Source organism: Schistocerca cancellata, chromosome 3 (assembly GCF_023864275.1).
Source record: "Schistocerca cancellata isolate TAMUIC-IGC-003103 chromosome 3, iqSchCanc2.1, whole genome shotgun sequence".
NCBI classification, from domain to species: Eukaryota; Metazoa; Arthropoda; class Insecta; order Orthoptera; family Acrididae; genus Schistocerca; species Schistocerca cancellata.
Genome location: NC_064628.1, coordinates 283,021,491 through 283,044,271, shown reverse-complemented (window position 1 = coordinate 283,044,271; position 22,781 = coordinate 283,021,491). Strand labels below are relative to the sequence as shown.

At 41.9% G+C, this 22,781-nt stretch overlaps 1 protein-coding gene across 1 annotated transcript in view; it reads left to right on the top strand.

Annotated features, from left to right (window-relative positions):
- The first annotated feature begins 647 nt into the window (after positions 1-647).
- The window catches only part of LOC126174950 (UDP-glucosyltransferase 2-like), a 100,560-nt gene continuing 78,426 nt past the window's right edge, over positions 648-22,781 (top strand). The window contains exon 1 of the mRNA XM_049921409.1: positions 648-765. The gene's annotated coding sequence lies outside the window, so the exon portion shown is untranslated. The remainder of the gene's footprint in view (positions 766-22,781) is intronic.

Here is a 22,781-nt window from a genome sequence, read left to right as displayed (position 1 = left end):
CAGTTCCTGATTTTATTGTTAATGATACAATTGTTTTAGCGAGTAGGGATGGATGAATCTAGTAACAAGATTTAATTTTACTAGACTCATGCTGTGATCTAAAATAAATGTAGTTGTCATTTGCAACGACCTTTTAGTAGGTAATCTGTATAGTTTCAGTCCGAGCAATACGCTACACTACTGCTTTTTGAGAGTGCGAAGAAGCCAAATTATCTTCAAGTGACTGTACTAGCATATTTGGAAAACATGAACTGTTTTAGCCATTGCCAGAGAGATGAAATGCAAACGTGCAACAAATAACCAAGTGGTATGTTTCGAGAGCTGAAAATATTTATGTTGTGTGCGCTCGGTATCACTCGTGTTGTGAGTTTGCGTTATCGCTGCACGGAATGTAGAGCGAATACTAGAGCAGCTGAGGCGCGCAAGGAAGCACTCAAGTAGTCATTCTTCCCAAGGCAAGAAACGCGAAAACGGCATATAATGAGAAGAAGCCTCTGCCATGCACTTCACCGCTGTTGACAGTCTACGAATGCAGATGTAGATAGCGCCAACTGTCCAGTGCCGTATACAGTCCCTAGCCTCTGTATCTCGGCCAACGTCGGCAGGCGGCCGCGAACCGCTGATTGAGTTCCTTGCTGTTGGGGGACTCCGGCTCAAGGCCCCTTGCGTTACGTCATTGCGGTCGGCGCGGACTGCCGGCTCTTCCGTTTTTGTGAGCTCGCGCCAGTAGTGCAGGCGCCTCTCCCGCCGCAGCCTGACTTCCAGGTAAGAGCACTGACGAACTGACGCACTCACCACGTGCGATTGGCACGTAAACTGTAAAATTTGTGTTCTGTACTAACTGAAATACAAACGCGGTCGTGCCCAAGAATTGTGCCTCTGGCTCCCTGCTTTTGGCTAGCTCTCTGACTTTCCCCATCATGGAACCATTCCGAAGGGCTGATTTAGTGAGGCGGCTGTATACTGGATGCCACCAAAAGCGGCCAACAGCAGAACTGTTTGGAAAAAAGTGTCGCTGTCTCTAGGAAGTGCCAATGGAATTTAATCAGTGGAATTGCTTTCAACCTTTTATATTTCTTCAGTGTGCTACAAGTACCCCTTCATTATTGTTGTTGTGGTCTTCAGTCCTGAGACTGGTTTGATGCAGCTCTCAATGCTACCCTATTCTGTGCAAGCTTCTTCATCTGCCAGTACTTACTGCAACCTACATCCTTCTGAATCTGTTTAGTGTATTCATCTCTTGGTCTCCCTCTACGATTTTTACCCTCCACGCTGCCCTCCAATGCTAAATTTGTGATCCCTTGATGCCTCAGAACATCTCCTAACAACCGTTCCCTTCTTCTTGTCAAGTTGTGCCACAAACTCCTCTTCTTCCCAATTCTATTCAATACCTCCTCATTAGTTATGTGATCTACCCATCTAATCTTCAGCATTCTTCTGTAGCATCACATTTCGAAAGCTTCTATTCTCTTCTTGTCCAAACTATTTATCGTCCATGTTTCACTTCCATACATAGCTACACTCCATACAAATACTTTCAGAAACGACTTCCTAACACTTAAATCTATACTCGATGTTAACAAATTTCTCTTCTTCAGAAACGCTTTCCTTGCCATTGCCAGTCTACATTTTATATCCTCTCTACTTCGATCATCATCAGTTATTTTGCTCCACAAATAGCAAAACTCCTTTACTACTTTAAGCGTCTCATTTCGTAATCTAATTCCCTCAGCATCACTCGACTTAATTCGACTACATTCCTTTATCCTCGTTTTGCTTTTGTTGGTCTTCATCTTATATCCTCCTTTCAAGACACTATCCATTCCGTTCAACTGCTCTTCCAAGTCCTTTGCTGTCTCTGACAGAATTATAATGTCATCGGCGAACCTCAAAGTTTTTACTTTTTCTCCATGGATTTTAATACCTACTCCGAATTTTTCTTTTGTTTCCTTTACTGCTTGCTGAATATATAGACTAAATTACATCGGGGAGAGGCTACAACCCTGTCTTACTCCCTTCCCAACCACTGCTTCCCTTTCATGCTCCTCGACTCTTATAACTGCCATCTGGTTTCTGTACAAATTGTAAATAGCCTTTCGTTCCTTTATTTTAGCCCTGCCACCTTTATAATTTGAAAGAGAGTATTCCATGATTAAGTACTTGAAATATCAGTAACAAGTGATCTGTTGCGTACATGTGATCTATTACACAAAACAGTTTTCATGCAGACATTTAAAACTGCATTATGGTATTTGCAAGTACCTGATATATCTGGAACAATGATTTGCACTGCAGCCAAATGGGTACGGTTAAAGAGATCAAAAATTGTTACTCATAAACACTGGCTGAGCTTCGTAAATTTCAGAACATAAATGAAAGATTGATTCACACACATGCAACCAGATATTGAAATAACTTTTGCAAGTTTTCTCTGCAGCGGAGGGTACTGCGACTGAGAGTCTATTTTATTTGAGTCATCTAAATTCTGGGACTGAACAAGTAGGTCATTAAGCTAGATATAACACTTCAGATACATCAACTCGAGCGGGAATTAAGCAATACGTTCGCAATGACAAACTACAGTAATCTGTTCGTCCAGCAGACCCTGCAGGCAGTCTGTCGGCCGCCATGTTGATACCGTCTTCCTTGACTTCCAGAGTGCATTCGATACAGTTCCGTACTGTCACCTAATGATAAAAATACGGGCTGCTGTAAGATCAGGAGAGCTTTGTGATTAGATCCAAGAGTTCCTAGCAGACAGAACACAGAGTGTCATTCTTGACGAAGAAAAATCTTAAGATGTAAAAGTAACTTCGGGCCTACCCCAAGGTCATCTTACAGAACCATAACTGTTTTCAGTGTACTGTAATGTATAACTTCCGTCGGAAGTTATGTAAGATTGTTGTCGCCGGTTGCATGTACCTCGCGATAACACCAGCAACGTAAAATAAGGGAGATGGAGCCCACACGAAGGCTGACCAGCAATCGCTCTTGCCGCGCACCAGTCCGTTCGGAAATGGAAAGGGGTGAGGTGAAAGTGTTGGTGCACTCATTACGAACGCTCAAGTTTCCTGAAGACTATATGTGTTGCAGATACCTAAGTATAAATCAGTCACTGAACAAGTACAGTGTTTCAATTACTGAACCCTGGTGGGTCATGTCTGACCGACAGATGACTACCAAAAAAATGGTTCAAATGGCTCTGAGCACTATGGGACTCAACATCTTAGGTCATAAGTCCCCTAGAACTTAGAACTACTTAAACCTAACTAACCTAAGGACATCACACACACCCATGCCCGAGGCAGGATTCGAACCTGCGACCGTAGCAGTCCCGCGGTTCCGGACTGCAGCGCCAGAACCGCTAGACCACCGCGGCCGGCAGATGACTACCTTGATAATCTTTGCAAACATATTGATCATAGCAATGATCACAAAGAAAAGTAATGAAATATTATGTAGAACGCTCTTCATCCCATAACAACATATGTTTATTAATGGTGATCAATTTTGTCTCAATGTGGATCGCCTTCAGACCAGACTCTGTAATTTAGAATACAACAGAACAGAGGGAAACATATAATGTAACAAATACTAGGCTAAAAATAAGTTGTACTTTGATATACTAAGTAATGACGTGTGGAGACTATGACACGGAGCAGGGACTGTGGACACCATCTACTGATGTCGACTGCTGACAGTGTGGCGGTATCACATGACCCACCCTTTGCTTGTCACCATACGTCATTCTTAACCAAAAGGATACAAAGAATAACAAACAGCATAATATAAACCTTAAGACTATGTTAGGTATTTTCGTTAAGGTATATCTGAATACCCGGCCACGGTGGCCGAGCGGTTCTAGGCGCTTCAGTCCGGAACCGCGCGACTGCTACGGTCGCAGGTTCGAATCCTGCCTCGGGCATGGATGTGTGTGATGTCCTTAGGTTAGTTAGGTTTAAGTAGTTCTAAGGTCTAGGGGACTGGTGACCTCAGATGTTAAGTCCCATACTGCTCAGAGCCATTTGAACAATTTTTTTGGTATCTGAATAACAATTTATAAATTACACAATTAAAATTTTACGTAATATATTGTGAAAAGGTGTGATTGACCAGCCATTGACATCAGTTAACACATAGGTGAATTGTCCTCTGTGGGGCTTTGTGTACACCAAAGGTGTGCTGCAAGACCTCGCTGGTCGCCCGGCTACGCGGACGACTTACTGCTAGCACTCATAGATGCTATGCCTCTGCCGTATTGCATTCGATTCAGCCACTTATGGTTTTCAAATTCTGCTGGATGCAAGTCGTCCTTCAGCGCCAAGTGTTGCCATTGGCTTCTCAATTATACTTCTTCATGTTATATTATGTAAACATATAGGCCTAAACTTAACGATAACGCCCGGCATAGTATGAAGGTATTCATGGTGTTTGACATGTGTCGCGTACATCGTGTTCTATGGGCTAAAGATGACGTATGGTGACAGGCAAGAGAGGGAGCTTCATGTGATCGCCACATAGTCAGCAGTCAGTATCCGGTGGGGAGTGGGGGGTACCAACAATTCCTGCCCCATGCCATCGTCTCCATACGTCGACACTGGGTGTAACATCGTATAATTGAATTTTAACCAAGTCTTTTTTTTTTTTTTTGAATTTATGAATTTCCTTGTGTTCTGTTAGACTCTGAATTACAGAGTCTGGTCCAAAGACGATCCACATCAAACTTTGTTTGCAATGTAAGAAAAACCTGTTCTCTACAAAAACATGTAAACAACAGCTGTTAACACTAGACACTAATTGTTGTGTCGTGCCTACTCGTCTAATTTAGAGTGCCTAGGAAACCTGCTAAACAAAAATTCATGCAAATCGTATTAATGAATTTTTGTTACAGTAAGGTAAGTGACAATACTTAACTCTGGGAACTGACAAAGGTGTGTCGCAAGCAATTGGCGACAGTCAAATAAGAAGTCTCTTCAGTGTATACAAGTGAAACAATACAGTTCAAAGTCACTGCTTTAGATCTCGTTGATCGGCTAGACTTCAAATTTTTCGAGGCAAAAAATAGAGAAAGCGGCCTTGACTATTGTGTATGGTGTCACCAAATTCCACGCCTTCCGATTGGCCCTGAAATGGACTTGACGCTTCTGCTGCATCTTGTTGTCATATCGATGTTCAGTAGTCTGAATTGCTTCAGTCTTTCCCACTGAACTGTCGTAAAATCGCACAAGCCAGGCAAGCTGATTCAGATTCGAAGAGTAGGCAGGGTATAACACTAATCATGATGCTATGTCAATAAAAACACCTGGTAGAACACTCTTTTAAATTGCAGTACACTGAGACGGAAAATAAAGGATATTTAACAGCTGCTGCGGTTGATGTTATCCAGATATTCGTGTTTGAAAGTGCTGTCGTCAAATGCTTCTCCCCGTACTTAAGCTTAAGAAAATGAAGTAGCTGGTTACTCCCAACTTCGAGATCAGCAGTTCACCGAACAGCTTGGGTATGCTTTCTCACTTTCCTACAGCTCTACGAATGTTTACCCAGTAGACACGTATATCTTGTCGTCTCTGTTACGGTATTAAAATGGTATTCCAATGAGTGACTTTTTGCTAGAACATAATAGTATTATGGTATATTGACATCAAATATTGAGAGTACTCTCCACCTCACTTCCGCTTACGCACGACACACTTGGCAGGAGCACGGCCGATGCACACGCACCCGAAAAGCGCTGTTTGACTACGGGTTATAGTTTTATTTACCTACTTTTCGGTTTGCTCGGGTTTATAGAATATTACTGCCAACAGCCAAAAGCATGCTACAAAGATAAAAACATGCATACAGAGACACCACAATACACAGGGTGTCCTAAGAGGAATGGTTAGTATTCAACGATCAACTGAAGCAAAAGTCTGTTGTACATGGGTTGTAAAATGCATACCTTAACAGCTATGTGCACTTCTTCACCTTAGATAAGGTGACATACATATCTTTTACAGACCAATTGGTCATAGGTCTTAATTTAGGCATTTTAGGGTTCATATTTATCAGACTTCCTTGCTTTTTGGCTTCGGTGATATCCCTGAAAATTGATCATTCTTCCTGGGTCGTTTTATGTAGAATTTGAGCAGTGATTTCAGCTTACTTTAAAATATTTGCATAGTTACAATACGTCTAGCTAAGGAATCTTGAAATGAAGCGAACTGTAAACAAAATAGATATGAAAAAACTCAACAGAAAATAGAGAGTACAGACCTAGAGGTTAAAGTGTTGATGTAGCCACTCACGGTGTAAGAGGCTATCAACAATTTGCAGTTTGAGAGTGTTTCTATATATATACAATGTACCCCGGTTCCGATGCGGGTATATAAGTACCGACTTGTAGAAAAGGATTAGTGTGGCCCTCTTGTCTTTCGATGTGCGCGTGGTAAATGCGGTAAAGTGAGCTATGGCGACGTCATTACCAAACGCGTCCAGGCAGGGGCGATGTGCTGCTATTCTTTTCTCGGCTGCCAAACGATAAACACCGGTCGACATCCACCGGAGAATGAAGAATGTGTTTCAGGCAGTATATATGAGGAAAAGAATCTGAACCCGTGATCTAGGTGTATCGTCGTTGACTAGTAATCAAACCATCCTGGGTTCGAAACCCGCCACCATTAAAAATTCTGATTAATAATCGGAATGGCGGCCGAAGACTTCCGGCATAAGAAGTCACCCTCATTCTGCCAACGGCCTTGTCAAATAGGGCGGAAGAGCGGACAGAGTTTCAGGGCACTCTCTTGCCCTTGCGGTGGGAAGCTGTCCCTAAAGCGGGATGAATCAGCAATTATCAACGGCATGGAGATGCAGAAGGCAATGGATACCACTGCATTAAAGATACATGGCTTGCATCCACGGGACATGTGACCAAGAGAAAAAGATTGAATAACCAACGAAAAGATAACGTTCTACGAGTCGGGACGTGGAATATCAGATGCTTGAACGTGGTGGGGAACTCAGGAAACCTGAAACGGGAAATACAAAGGCTCAATCGAGATATCGTAAGGGCCAATGAAGTAAAATGGAAAGAAGACATGGATTTCTGGTCAGATAGTATAGAGTAATATAAACAGCAACGGTAAATGGTATGATGGGAGTAGGATTCGTTGTGAATAGGATGGTAGGGTAGAAAGTGCGTTACTGTGAATAGCTCAGTGACTGGGTTGTGCTCATTAGAATCGACATGAAACCAACACCAACAACGACGCCGAAAGCTGAAGCTGGAGAGAGAGAGGAAGTATGTGATGATGCTGAAATGGTAATAGAGTACATAAAAGGGAGATGAAGATCTAATAGTCGTGGAGCACTGGGATGCAGTTGTAGGAGAAGAAGTAGAAGAAACGGTTACATGAGAATGTGGGCTTGGGAAAATGAATGAGAGAGCGGAAAAGCTAATTGAGTTCTGCAATAAATTTCAGCTTGTAATATCGAATCACGAGAGGACAAGGTATACCTGGAAAAGACAGGGTGATACAGGAAGATTTCGGTTAGATTACATCGTTTTCAGACAGAGATTATGAAATCAGATAATGGATTGTAAGACGTACGCAGGAGCAGATATAGACTCAAGTCACAATTTAGTACTGATGAAGAGTAGGCTCAAGTTTAAGAGATTAGTCAGGAAGGATCAATACGTAAAGAAGTGGGATACGAAAGCACTAAGCAATGACGAGGTATGCTTGAAGTTCTCTAAGGGTATAAATACAGCAATAAGGAATAGCTCAGTAGGCAGTACGGTTGAAGAGGAATGGACATCCTTAAAAAGGGCAATTACAGAAGTTGGAAAGAAACAGATAGGTACAAAGAAGGTCACTTGCGAAGGACTCTTGGGTAACAGAAGAAATACTTTAGTTGATTGATGAAAGAAGGAAGAACAAAAATGTTCAAGGAAATTCAGGGATACAGAAATACAAGTCGCCGAGGAATGAAATAAATAGGAAGTGCAGCGAAGCTAAGACAAAATGAGTGCGTGACAAATGTGAAGAAATCGAAAAAAGAAATGATTGTCGGAAGGACTGACTCATTTGTATGAAAGTTAAAACAACATTCGGTGAAATTAAAAGCTAGTGTGGTAACCATAAGGATGCAACCGGAATTGCAGAGTTAAATGCAGAGGAGAGAGCGGCTATGTGGAAAGAGGCCTTTATGAGGGGCAAGATTTGTCAAATGTGATAGAGTAAGAAACAGGAGTCGATTTAGAAGAGATGGGGGATCCTGTATTAGAATCAGAATTTAAAAGAGCTTTTGAGGACTTAAGATCAAATAAAACAGAAGAGATAGGTAATATTCCACCAGAATTGCTAAAATCGAGGGGGGAAATGGAACAGAATGACTATTTACGTTGGTGTGTAGAATGTATGAGTCTGGCGACATTCCATCTGACTTCCGGAAAAATATCATTCACATAATTCCGAAGACAGCAAGATCTGTTCAATGCAAGAATAATAGCACAATCAGCTTAACAGCTTATGCATCCAAGTTGCTGACAAGAATAACACACAGTAGAATGGAAAAGGAAATTGAGGATGTGTTAGGTAACGACCAGTTTAGCTTTAGGAAAGTGAAAGGCACCAGATAGCGATTCTGACGTTTTGGTCGATAATGGAGGCAAGACTAAACGAAAATCAAGACACGTTCATAGGATTTGTTGACCTGGAAAAAGCGTTCGACAATCTAAAATGATGCAAGATCTTAGAAATTCGGAGAAAAATAATGGTAAGCTAAAGGGAGAAACGGGTAATATACATGTACAATAGCCAAGAGGGAATAATAAGAGTGGATGACCAAGAACGAACTGCTCGGTTTAAAAAGGGTGTCAGACAGGGAGGCAGTCTTTCGCCCGTACTGTTCAGTCTGTGTATCGAAGAAGCAATGACGGAAATCAAGGGAAGGTTCAGGAGTGGAATTAAAATTGAAGTTGGAAGGATATCAATGATACGATGAATTGCTATCCTGAGTGAAAGCGAAGAGGAACTACATGTTCTGCTGAATGGAATGAACAGTCTAATGAATGGAGAATATGGATTAATAGTAAATCGAAGAAATACGAAAGTAATGAGATGAAGCAGAAATGAGAACAGCGAGAAACTTAACATCAGGACTGATGGTCACGAAGTGGATGAAATTAAGGAATTCTACTACGTAGGCAGCAAAATAACCAATGACGGACGGAGCAAGGAGGACATCAAAAGCAGACTAGCGCTGGAAAAAGGGCGTTCCTGACCAAGAGAAGTCTACTAGTCTTTAACACAAGCCTCAGCTTCAGGAAGAAATTTCTGAGAATGTACATTTGGAGCACAGAATTGTATGGTACCGAAACATGGACTGTGGGAACACCAGAATAGAAGAGAATCGATGCATTTGAGATGTGGTGCTTAAGTCGAATATTGAAAATTAGATGGAGTGATAAGTTGTGGAATGAGGAGGTTCAGCGCAGAATCGGAGAGGAAAGGAATATGTGGAAAACACCGACAAGGAGAAGGAACAAGATGATAGGACATCTGGTAAGACATCACAGAATTACTTCCGTGGTAGTAGAGGGGCTGTAGACGGCAAAAACTGTAGAGGAAGACAGAGATTGGAATACATCCAGCAAATAATTGAGGACGTAGGTTGCAAGTGCTACTGTGAGATGAAGATGTTGGCACAGGAGAGGAATTCGTGGCGGGCCGCATCAAACCAGTCAGGAGACTGATGACTTAAAAAAAAAAAAAGGTTCTGACGAAAATCACCGTTAAGGAACGGTGCAGCAACGGGCGCTGTTGCTTCGTGATAGCACACGTCACCAACCACAGACGTCGTAACGCAGAAGTTACGCCAACTAAAGAGGGAGACACTGCAGCACCCGCCGTAGAGTGCTGATCCCTCCCCACGCGACTATCGCACCTTCGTTCCTTTGAAAAAGGACGTGAAAATTCGACGATTCCTGCCGTACGAAGATGTGCAGCAGGCAGTTACGGACTACTTCACGCAGCAGGACACGCTGCAGTTGAATGATTGCTATAGTACTCACGGCGATTTTGGCTGATTGCTATACCGACTCTGGACTGTGTAGTCTTCGAACGGAAGCTTTTTGGTTTCTCCTTATGCATCAAATTTCTTTAACGCACTTTACCATCGAGCATAAAATCAAAAAGAGTTTTTCTCATTTGAGTGTCTTCGTGGCACAATAAAGCTGGATTCTTACTGGAAGGAGTATCTTCATTTTCACAAGGTCTTGCCGGAAGTTATTTTACTGTACTTCGAAGAAATTCAGCTAAACAGCAAGTGGTTTACGTCGTTTTCTTCACTCTTCTCACAGTTGTGCAAATGGTTATTCGAGATGATTCTCTGATGCAAGTGGGACCTGAACCATAGATGGTATGCATTCGTTATTACCTTATTGTTCATCCGAAATTTTCGAAACCCGAAGAACTTTTCAGTTACTGGTTGTATCACAGCCTGGTTTTCACATTCATAGCAGAGTGAAAGGCAACAAGCCTCTGTCCATTTCTGCTCGCTCACTTACCTTATCCGTATCTTGAAATCAGAGTGGGTGGGGGGGAGGGGGGTAGAGAGACATTCATTACAAAGGCAGAAACACTGACCTGTTTCACAAACTGGTGGATGTTGTAATCGCAAAGCACTCTTACAAGAGGTCGTCCCCGTAAAAAAGAGATTCTTATTTTGCGATGATTCTCGTGTAATTTCAACTGTTTGGATGTCGATTTCACTAACCAACTGCGGGTTTTCATTGGAGTACATGATCACTATACTCGACATATTCGTCTCGTGAGAGTTAGCACCTATACTGATATTTAAAATAATTCTCACTTATTATTTAGTGTCAGTTGTACATTTTTAATGAGACTAGATGTTTCGACAACTCAGGATCACCTCCAGATCTAATCCACAGTAAACAATGTAACTGTTTAAAACATCGACCGCAGTTGCAAAACACAGTACTCTTGTAATTGATTGTGAGTGGACAAGAAGGGTTGTTGATGCATCTGACCAGGTAAGTTCTACATTTATGGAGAATTCCTTTATTTATACTTACTGTACAATATTTTTTTACTTTGTCTTAGATCTGAAGATGATCACGAGCGATCGACATATGTAATCTAATTAAAAATGTGCAACTGAGACTGTACAATAAATGAGACTTACCTTAAAAGGAATACATGCTGCTTACGTCACTCTGATACAACTATGTTCAGCAGCCTGGAATAAAAGCTGAACAGTAAGGCGAAGAGAAAATTGCTTCTACTATTTCAGCTTGCATATAAGATGAGCACATTCTAATGCTGATGTTTCTTGATGTAGAGCTAACCTTGTACTAACTACTTTACACCAATGAAATTAAAACTTATTTTCTGTTGAAAAGAATTAGCGCAATACGATTTTGATTATTTAATACAGCTAGTTAACACTGTTTGGACAGCAATAGGCATCGGAGACGCAAGGTGTACGGTAACTACGCCATAAGCCTGCCTTAGTCATACATTAATACTCAGCTCGTGCTGTTGCGTGGTGTTAAGTTCGATGCCTGGGGATCGCGGGGTTCCAGCCTCGCTTTCCTGCTGGGTTGGAGATTTTCTTCGTACTCATTTTCATCAAATCCTCACTGATGCACAAGTGCCGCAAGTGGTAACAAATAGGAACACTTGCCCGCGGCAGCATAATCCTAGCGGGGTTTCCTGGCCAGAAATGACATACGATCATTTTATTTATTTATCCATCGCATTCAAGTTCCATTTCTTTTTGAGTCACCTATCTTCTGACTGATTTGATGGGGCCCGCCACGATTTCCCTTCCTGTGCCAACCTCTTCATCTCAGAACAGCACTTGCAACCAACGTCCTCAGTTATTTGCTTGGTGTGTTCCAGTCTCTGTCTTCGTCTACAACTTTTACCCTTTACTGTCCCCTCTAGTACCATGGAAGACATTCCGTTACGTCTCAACAGATGTCCTATCATCTTGTCGCTTCTCCTTATCAATGTTTTCCACATATTCCTTTCCTCTCCGATTCTGCGCAGAACCTCCTCATTCGTTACCTTATCAGTCCATCTAATTTTCAACATTCGTCTGTAGCACCAAATCTCAAATGCTTCGATTCTCTTCTGTTCCAGTTTTACCACAATCCACGTTTCTGTGCTCCAAACATACATTCTCAGAAATTTCTTCCCGAAGTTGAGGTCTACGTTTGATACTAGCAGAGATCTCTTGGCCAGGAATGCCATTCTTGACAGTGCTATTCGGCATTTGATGTCCTCCTTCCTCCGTCCATTATTGGCTATTTTGCTGCCTACGTAGTCAAATTACTTAAATTCATCCTCTTCGTGACCATCAATCTGATGTTAAGTTTCTGGCTGTTCTCATTTATGCTACATCTCATTACTTTCTTTTTTCTTCAATTTACTCTCAGTGCATATTCTGTACTCATTTAACTTTTCAGTCCATTCAGCAGATCACGTAATTCTTCTTCACTTTCACTCAGGATAGCAATGTGATTAGAGAATCGTATCGTTGATATCCTTTCAACTTGAATTTTAATTCCACTCCTGAACCTTTCTTTTATTTCCATTATTGCGTTTTCGGTACACAGATTGAGCAGTAGGGACGAAAGACTGCCTCCCTGTCTGACACCCTTTTTAATCCGAGCACTTAGTTATTGGTCATCCATTCTTATTGTTCCCTCTTGGCTAATGTACATATTTTATACTACCCATCTCTCCATATAGTTTATCCCTGTTTTTTCTCAGAATTTCGAACATCTTACACCATTTTACACTGTCGAACGCGTTTTCCAGATCGACCAATCCTATGAACATGTCTTGATTTTTCTTTATTATTTCTCAAGCGCAACGTCAGAATTGCTCTGTGGTGCTTTTATCTTCCCTAAAGCCAAACTGATGATCATCTAACACATCCTGAATTTTCTCTTTCATTATTCTGTATATTATTCTTGTCATCAACTTGAATGAATGAGCTGTTAAGCTGATTGTGCTATAATTCTTGCACTTGTGACCTCTTTCACTGTTTGGATGATATTTTTCCGAATTCAGAAGGAATGTCGCCATACTGATACGTGAATTGTCCTTTTGTTGCCACTTCATCGAATGATTTTAGAAATTCTGAGGGAATATTAATTATACCTCCTGCCTTGTTTGATCTTCGAAGCTCTTTTAAATTCTGATTCTAATACTGGATGCCCTATCTCTTCTAAATCGACTGTTGGTCCTTCTTCTATCACATCTGACAAATATTCCCCCTAGTAGAGGACTTGAAAGTACTCTTTCCACCATTCCTAAGGTTACTAATGATGTGGCAAAAGAAAGCGACAATCGATGTGGTAGAGTATTGAAAATTATTACATAGATTAAAGTTATTTGTGTAATGTGTATTCAGTGTAACATATGCTAAGCAACATTTTATCGACCGGCAAGTAGCAAAAACGGTTACTTAAGTCCAGAATAGGTGGACATTTAGTCGCGATGCCGCATCTGCCAGAGAGTCGACATCTTTGATTTATGGACTGTGGACTCGCTACTGTAAACATACGACGTCACAAGGACAGCTGGACGAGGCCCCATGATGTCCGTTTTTTACTATGCTGTGTCAGCGAGCAGCAATAGCGTCTCATACAGAGCCATTGGGGCCAAGGTGTTCGACAGCGCTGTAAGATAAATTTTTGGAACAATCCTGACGGAGTATCTGCCATGTGCGAGCTGGGAATGTTACCGGATCACTCCTTTTTATTCCATCTCTACACATATCAAACGGCAACTTCACTAAAGGGACCTGTGACGTACACGGACGAGTGAAGTCTGTCCGTGGCAAAAACTGATTGGCGTGTATGTTTTCGATGGCGTCTAGGTGAGAAGTTCATGTCAAATCGCGAAAGCCGGCCGGTGTGGCCGTGCGGTTCTAGGTGCTTCAGTCTGGAACCGCGTGACCGCTACGGTCGCAGGTTCAAATCCTGTCTCGGGCATGGATGGGGGGGGGGGGAGGATATTAGTGTTTAACGTCCCGTCGACAACGAGGTCATTAGAGACGGAGCGCAAGCTCGGGTGAGGGAAGGATGGGGAAGGAAATCGGCCGTGCCCTTTCAAAGGAACCATCCCGGCATTTGCCTGAAGCGATTTAGGGAAATCACGGAAAAACTAAATGAGGATGGCCGGAGACGGGATTGAACCGTCGTCCTCCCGAATGCGAGGGATGTGTGCGATGTCCTTAGGTTAATTAGGTTTAAGTAGTTCTAAGTTCTAGGAGACTGATGACCATAGATGATAAGTCCCATAGTGCGCAGAGCCATTTGAACCATTTTTTGAAATCGCGAAACTGCGGAAAACCGAAATCTGGATGGCCGGTCGTAGAGTTGGACCCTGAGCTTCCATAAACCTAGTCTGCTTCCCGTATGAATCACCGAGCCACTAAGATGAGCAACTAACATGAACGAACAAGAAATTGAGGCATTGCCTTGTCAACAGTGAGAGCTATACTGAATTCTTTAAATACGTAGCGTGCTGCATCTAGTGGTAGTATTTAAAAGTAGATGGCTAAATAAGAAAAGTTGGCGTTAAGAAGTGAGGCGGGGTTGCAGCTCATCACTAGTGTTTTCAACTTGTATATTGAAGAAACAGTGAAGGAAGATGAAGAATGTTACCGGAGAGGTATAAAAGTACAAGAAAAACATGTATCCACGCTGAGGTTCACATACGACGTCTTATAGGCCGACTACTGCAAGACTCAGCTGACTTATTAAAAGGAATGGACAACGTACATGATATGGAATATAGCTTAAGGATAAATACACTGACGGAAGAAATCGCAACATCAAAAAATGATTAAAGTAGAGTACGAAATTTCGGGGATATATCTGTCTAGGTTGTTGTTGTTGTGGTCTTCAGTCCAGAGACTGGTTTGATGCAGCTCTCCATGCTACTCTATCCTGTGCAAGATTCTTTATCTCCCAACACCTAGTGCGACCTACATCCTTCTGAATCTGTTTAGTGTGTTCATCTCTTGGTCTCCCTCTACGATTTTTACCCTCCACGCTGTTCTCCAATACTAAATTGGTGATCCCTTGATGCCTCAGAATATGCCCTACCAACCGATCCCTTCTTCTAGTCAAGTTGTGCCACAAATTTCTCTTCTCTCCAATTCCATTCAGTACCTCCTCATTAGTTATGTGATCTACCCATCTAATCTTCAGCTTTCTTCTGAAGCACCACATTTCGAAAGTTTCTATTCTCTTCTTGTCGAAACTATTTATCGCCCATGTTTCACTTCCATACTACACTCCACACAAATACATTCAGAAACGACTTCCTGACACTTAAATCTATACTCGATGTTAACAAATTTCTCTTCTTCAGAAACGCTTTCTTTGTCATTGCCAGTCTACATTTTATATCCTCTCTACTTCGTCCATCATCAGTTCTCCCCAAATAGCAAAACCCCTTTACTACTTTAAGCGTCTCATTTCCTAATCTAATTCCCTCAGCGTCACCCGACTTAATTCGACTACATTCCATTATCCTCGTTTTGCTTTTGTTGATGTTCATCTTATATCCTCCTTTCAAGACACTGTACATTCCGTTCAACTGCTCTTCCAAGTCCTTTGCTGTCTCTGACAGAATTACAATGTCATCGGTGAACCTAGAAGTTTTTATTTCTTCTCCATGGATTTTAATTCCTACTCCAAATTTTTCTTTTGTTTCCTTTACTGCTTGCTCAGTATACAGATTGAATAACATCGGGGAGAGGCTACAACCCTGCTTCACTCCCTTCCCAACCACTGCTTCCCTTTCATGTCCCTCGACAGCCATATGGTTTCTGCCACCTTCAGAATTTGAAAGAGAATATTCTAGTCAACATTGTCAAAAGCTTTCTCTAAGTCTACAAATGCTAGAAAAATAGGTTAGCCATTCCTTAATCTTTCTTCTAAGATAAGTCGTAGGGTCAGTATTGCGTCACGTGTTCCAATATTTCTACGGAATCCAAACTGATCTTCCCCGAGGTTGGCTTCGACCAGTTTTTCCATTCCTCTGTACAGAATTCGTGTTAGTATTTTGTAGCCGTGGCTTATTAAACTGATAGTTCGGTAATTTTCACACATGTCAACACCTGCTTCCTTTGGGATTGGAATTATTATATTCTTCTTGAAGTCTGAGGATATTTCACCTGTCTCATACATCTTGCTCACCAGATGGTAGAGTTTTGTTAGGCCTGGATCTCCCAAGGTAGTAGTTCTAATGGCATGTTGTCTACTTCTGGGGCCTTGCTTCGGCTTAGGTCTTTCAGTGCTCTGTCAAACTCTTCACGCAGTATCGTATCTCCCATTTCATCTTCATCTACATCCTCTTCCATTTCCATAATATTGTCCTCAAGAACATCGCCCTTGTATAGACCCTCTATATACTCTTTCCACCTTTCTGCTTTCCCTTCTTTGCTTAGAATTGCGTTTTCATCTGAGCTCTTGATATTCATGCAAGTGGTTCTCTTTTCTCCAAGGGTCTCTTTAATTTTCCTGTAGTCCGTATCTATCTTACCCCTAGTGATATGTGCCTCTACATCCTTACATTATTCCTCTAGCCATCCCTGCTTCGCCATTTTGCACTTCCTGTCGATCTAGGTAACATTTGTAATACATTAAGACTGAAGATCACAGGTCAACGTCAGCGCGAGATAAGCCATTGCAAATGAGAAATGATGGTACATTAATAACCGGTGGTACGCCCAGAATCTTGAATTAAAGCATGACTTGTGTTGTACAGGTGCCGGATGTCACTTTGTAGGATGGAGTTCCATTCCTGTTGCACATGCACGATTAATGCAGGGGCGGGTAATGCTGTTTGTGGATGACGTTGGAATTGTCGTTCGATGATGTCCCATAGGTGCTCGATTGGAGACGGATCTCGTGATCTAGCAGGCCACGACAGTATGTCGACGCTCACAGAGCATGCTGGATTACAACAGCAGTATGTGGGCGCGTGGTATTCTGTTAGAAACAAACCCTGGAATGCTGTTCATGAATGGCAGCAAAACAATTCGGGTCACCGGCTGACGTTTAAATTTGCAGTCAGGGTGCGTGGAATAACCTCGAGAGTGCTTCCGGTGTCATACGAAATCGTGACCACAGACCATCAGAAAACACAAGAGGCCTTCATCCTGCGCTCCAGTGACTCTCGCTTGACACCACTGAAGTCACAAATGGCTCAGTGAAATGCAAACTACAGGATGTCTGGTTCGGAGCTGTCCTTCAAGTAACCGATTTGTAACAGTTCGTTGTGCCACTGTGGTGCCAAATGCTCCTCAAATTGGTGCTACAGATGCAGTACGAGAGCCATACGCCTCCTACGATGGGGTCCCCTCTCTTTAGTACCACGTGGCCGTTCTTAAAACAGCACATTCTCGTGACCACCGCTGCCACCAATGATTTGCAGCGGCTAAATTCCTGCCGAGTCTTTATGCAATATTGCTGGAGGAACACCCAGCTTCTCGCAGCGCTATTACGCGACCTAGTTCAAACTCAGCGAGTTGTTGATATTGGCGTCTTCGTCGAAATAAAGGCATTCTTGATAAACATCAACTCACGACGTCCCATCTCAAAGGTAACTAACGCTCACATCACATGTTTAAAGCAAACACTATTTGTATCCTCAAGGCGCCGCTACTAGCGTCAGTCATGTGCGACTGACCCGAAATCTGAATAGACATCATCTCTCAGATGTAGAAACACGCCTACCAACTTTCCTTCATGTCACACAACTCCTTATTGGTGCTGTGATTTTTTTCTCCGTCAGTGTAGAACGAAAACAAAGGCGATGAAGAATAGTCACTTACTTGACATCAAAACTGCAAACGACACGTTAGTGATAGAAGTGAACACTCCCGTAGAGGTAGCAGGATTAAACAGGATTGCCGAAGAAAGGAAGATATCACATGCAGATTATTATAGGCGAAGAAAGCTAGCTTCAGTAACAGAACTCTATTGGCATTAGATATCGACATGGAATTTGGGAAGAAGCTCCTGAAAGTGTACAGAATTGTATGCAAGCGAGACGTGGATCACTGGAAATTCAGAGAAGAAGAATTTGTAATTTGGCACTAACACTGCGAGCTAAAAATTAAGTGTACAAATTAATTATGAAATAAAAAAGTAATACAAAGAAGAAATGAAGAATGGAGTCTATAAGAGACACCAGAAGAAGGGGCATGTTAGAGGGAACTGTGCTTCGGCATCCAGGAATAGTTAAGTGGGCGCTGGAAGGAGCACTACAGGGGAAAACAGGAGGGACAGACAAAAGAAAGTTATGTGGGGATGAAAAGATTTTGATATTACAGGTAAGAAAGAGCACAGAATTAAATCAATCGAAAGAGTGATGACTTGAAAAAATGCATCGATGTCAATAATCTCGGACTCCCACGCCTTTTACGAAGACGATAAGTGTAACGATTAGTCAGCTAAAGTTCTCCCATCAAAGCAACTTCGTTAAGTAATTGTGAGAAGAGCGAGAGGTGCAAGCAGTAGAAAATTCGAGTCTTACAGAGAATGTTCAATTTCGAAAACCATATGCCCAAGCAAACGTTACCAATCGTACCACCGCTCTTCCCTCCAACACTAAATAGGTGTATCAGAATGTTTCCTATCAGTCAGTCTTCTAGTCAAGTCGTGTCACAAATTTCTTTCCTTCCCACTTCTGTTCAGTACCTTCTCGTTAGTTAAATGATCTACCAATTTCATCTTCAGCATTCTTCTGTAGCACCACGTTTCAAAAGTATTTATTCTTGTCTAAACTCATATCATCCATCAATTTCTCCAGGCGTATTTTATGACGAAATAAATCTCGGGTGAACAGCCTGGTATGAGTGTGCATAGGACACACATGTGACCTATGCACACTCATACCAGGCTGTTCACCCCAGATTTATTTCGTCGTGATATCATCCATGTTTCACTCCAATACACGGCTACACTCCATACAAGTCTTTCACCAAAGACTTCCTAACACTTCAATTGTCATAGATCCGAAGGTAACAAATTTCTTCTCTCCGGAGACGCTTCTCTTGCCGTTGCCAGCCTACATTTGATATCCTCTCTACTTCGCCCACCATCAGTTATTCTGCTACCAAAACAAGAAAACTCATCTACTACTTAAAGTGTCTCGTTTCCTAATGTAATTCCCTCAAAATCACCTGGTATATTCAACAACATTCCATTATTCTTGTTTTCCTTTTGTTGATGTTCATGTTATATCCTCTTTTCAACAGACTGTCCATTCCGTTCAACTGCTCTTCCTAGGCCTTTGCTGTCTCTGACCGAATTACAATGGCATCGTCAGACCCCAAAGTTTTTCTTTCTTCTCCTTGAACCTTGATTCCTACTCCCAATGTTTTTTTTAGTTTCCTTTACTGATCGCTCAGTGTACAGATTGAATAACATTGGCGATAGGCTGCAACACTGACCCTCTCCCTTCTCAACGACTGCTTTCTTTTCATGCCCCTCGACTCGTATAACTGCCGTCTGGTTTGTATACAAGTGGTAGAATGTCACCAGACTCATACATTCTACTCACCACCATGAATATTCGTATTGTTTTCACTTCCCCCAATGATTTTAGAAATTTTGATGGAATGTTACCTATCGATTCTGCTTTATTATATCTTCAGACCTCCAAAGTTCTCTTAAATTCTCATTCTAATACTGGATCTCCTGTCTCTTCTAATTTGACTCTTGTTTCTTCATCTATCACATCAGACAAATCTTCATCCTCATAGAGATCTTCAATGTATTCTTTCCACCTATCCGCTCTCTCCTCTGCATTTAATAGTGGAATTCCTGTAGCGCTCTTAAAGTTACCACCCTTGCTCTTAATTTCACCGAAGGTTGTTTTTGCTTTCCCATATGCTGAGTCAGTCCTTCCAACAATCATTTCTTTTTCGATTTCTTCACATTTTTCCTGCAGCCATTTCGTCTCCGCTTCCCTACACTTCCTACTTCTTTCGTTCCTCAGTGACTTGTATTTCTATAATCCTGATTTTCCGTCAGCATTTTTGTACTTCCTTTTTTCATCGACTAAATGAATTTCATTATTGTACAATAATTATTTTTTGGTGTTGGGACTTTTTTAACGTGAGTGTAAAAGTATTATGTACCTTTCATTGCTTTCCTTCTTCCATAATTTTGTCGATTGTAGTTAGTACGGATTGGAATGTACTCCAGTAAACAAACCGTATGTTAGATTGAACAGAAAAATCTCTTTCCTACAAGAGAAACTGGCGAATAAGTATTTGATATTGCTCCGAATATTTAAATGGAACTTGAAACTGTGATTACTCGGAATGGTGTCCACCTCGCAAACTATACAGGATGACGTAAGAACAGTGGTCGTAAAAAGGTGCACACCGAAAGGAACCAGATGTCTCGTCAATGACAGTTTCCAACCCGACAGAGATTGCTGCTGTTTGTGACTGTAGGTGCTTATCAACTAGTTTCCGAGGGAACATAGTGAACGAACAGTATGCAGTAGACATAAGGAAGGAAGACTAGAGTTCATCGTCCCGTCGACAAGTAGGTCACTAGAGACGCGGGGCGTGAGAGCCCTACCCTTTGCGAAGCAACACCTCAGCTTTTACCTTGAGAGGTAGTTTGTGAATGTTCCTGAAATGGACTGGCCTCCCCAGAGCTCTGACCTAAACCCAATGGAGCACCTATGGAATGAATTAGAGCGTCGACTTCGCTTCAGACCCCAGCATCCAGCATCACTACCTGCCCTGGTTTCGGCTCTTGAGGGACGGTGCCTGCCATTCCTCAACAGATATACAGATACCTCACTGAAAATGTCCCAAGCAGACTTCAAGCCCTTATAAAGACGAAGTATGGACATTCTACAGTGACGGTATCAACAAACTGGCCTGTCAGTGGGAGAAATATGTTTATCCACAGGGCTACTGTGTTGAGAAATAAATATACAGACATCAAGAATAAAGATCTAGAATGTTGACGCTTTGTAGTTTGATTTGTTGAGAAAGCTTTCAGAGTTTTCACATAAAAATTTTTGGAGGTATTACTTTTCAGCATCACCTCGTACCTTCTGCAGCCACACTGATGAAGATCTCATCCATCCATTACTAATAACAATTTAGATGATTCCCCAAAGACTCACGCATAATTGCAACTAACAGGAATCAACTTGCGAACAAAGCGCGCACAATGACCGCTGAAAAGAAACAAAAGCAACCTGCACGTACTCGAATCATCTGCGACCGCCTCTGGTGGACGCTGCCACTGCAGCTTGGGACTTCTCACGTGCCGAGAACAACCATCACCCTGAGAAGCACAGCATGTCTGCACTTTAAATATACATATGCCGTTTAGCCAGTGAAGTACCACCATACGTACAATGCCATGATCGGTGACTACAAATAACTACGGTAAATCTTCCTCCGTATCAGACAATCCCGACCAGTTTCGCGATAACGGCGAATTTCCTTCCCGCTGCCCACCAATCTCCGATCGCAGCACCTCGAACAGAGGCCACTCTGTGGCCAGTAAAAGAAACAGCAGCTGAGAAGTGCCCATGTGCCGCCGCAACTCGATAAGGAGGGTAATGCGTCACCTCCAAAATGCACTCTGCAGCCAGCGGACGCTGAATCAAGGCAACCGTAAGACGTTCAATTTTTTTTTTTTTTTTGTAGTATACGAGCAAATCACGTAACATGACGCATTTTTGCGTAACACATCGGAAAACTACAGTGAACCACATTTCCTGAAATGTGGTATTTAAGTGATAGGTAACTATGTAGATTACACAGATCATGATAGCCAGTCACAGGTATTTCTTATGGTAGTATATTGACATTTAACTTAGTGTGGTGCAAATGTGGCACATTTTCAGATATAATATTACCTGTTCCAGTGCTAGAACAGTGCTTAAAACACACACACACACACACACACACACACACACACACACACACACACGCACGCACGCACGCACACAAACACACACACACACACACACATACTGTAAAGAGAAATATAGCTGCATTCATTACTCTGTAATCTTGGAAATCAGTCTTAATGCCATCCTTAAACTTCTTGAACTTTGCTCTCCCAATGGATTTATCTTCCACTATACCATGAGAATCACGTAACTCTTCGCATATCTGGTAAACATTGAGCGATGTATCACTCTAGGTTTGAAGAACGTAGTGTTATGTACTTCAGACAGGTAAGCTGTAACAATAGGTGCGTTACTTTGCTCGTCTTTATGCTTCTTGTGCTTTATATCTACTACAGCAAAATCATCTTACATCTTAAGGCACAGTAAATGGACGATTCTCTTTTGGAAGAGGTACCCTTATTAATACAGGAACGTCTCAACACATTGGTTTAAAAGTACAATGCAAACAATTTTGTCACAAAAAGTTGTAGGATAATAAATGCATTTTATTTTTAAAAAGTGTGATGTGAAGGCATACGTGTATCATTGTTCTTAGCTACGCTGCGCCGATGAGACATTATCGCTCTCTCGATTATATGCAATAGATAGTGCGTAGAGCAGGACTTAACCACTCACCACAAGAAACACAAATGGACTCAGACTTGATAAACAGCAACTCATTAGAATACAGACTATATTAACTTCAATTACATATCTCCAAGGGCAATACTAGTTATGAAATGTTACAAAAATTCCAGATAATCGAAAACTTAAACAGGTAATTGTCTAAGCTGCTAGACATGTTGA